Source organism: Penaeus monodon, chromosome 24 (assembly GCF_015228065.2).
Source record: "Penaeus monodon isolate SGIC_2016 chromosome 24, NSTDA_Pmon_1, whole genome shotgun sequence".
In the NCBI taxonomy this organism is placed as follows: domain Eukaryota; kingdom Metazoa; phylum Arthropoda; class Malacostraca; order Decapoda; family Penaeidae; genus Penaeus; species Penaeus monodon.
The window spans coordinates 40,576,198-40,576,992 of NC_051409.1; positions in this window are offsets into that span (position 1 = coordinate 40,576,198).

Consider the following 795-nt stretch of genomic DNA (forward strand, 5'->3'; position numbering starts at 1 on the left):
CTCATCAGCCGGAAGACCTTCAGTTTCCGAGACGAAAGTTATTCCTGAGAGATCATCTCGAGACAGGCGAGAGCATTTTCTCTCCTCCTTGTGTCATAGTTTATGTCTTGCCTAAAAAAAGTACTTTGATTCTGAGATGAGGAAGAAGAGATAGGAAAAGGGAGAAAGAGAGAGAGAGAGAATGTGAAGAGAAAAGGAAAGGTAGGAAAGAGGGAAGAGGAGAGAAGGAGAGGAACATAGAGACAAGGAAGGGATTAAAGAGGGAACAGGAAAGAAAGACGAAGAGGGAGAGGAAAGAACTACGGAAAGAAGGAAAAGAAAACAGAAAGGAACGACAAGAGAGACAAAAGAGAAAGGGAGTTTGCTGAGGAGAAGAAGAATACGACAGAAAAAGGAAGAGGAAACAGTAGAGAAGACGTATGATATGAGGAAAAGGAAAGTAAGAGGGAGAGGACGATAACAGAACCATAAGATGAAAAGAAGAGGGAGAAAGAGAGGGATAGAAAAAAAAGGATAGAATGAAAAGAAGAAACAATGAGGAGAGTATACAGAACAGAGAGAGAAGAGAAGAGAAGAAGGTAAAAGGATGAGGAAAAAGATTTAAAACTATTGGGTGACAGGAAGCGGCGGAAGAAGATATGATGAATATGAAACAGGTAAAAATGAGATGATGGAAGGAAAGGAGACAGAGACAGTGCGAGGATTAAGCAAGGGAAGAGGAAAGTGAGAAAAGTAAGAGGAGTAGGGCAAGAGGTAAGAGGAAGATACATGAGGAGGAGAGGTAGAATAAAGGGC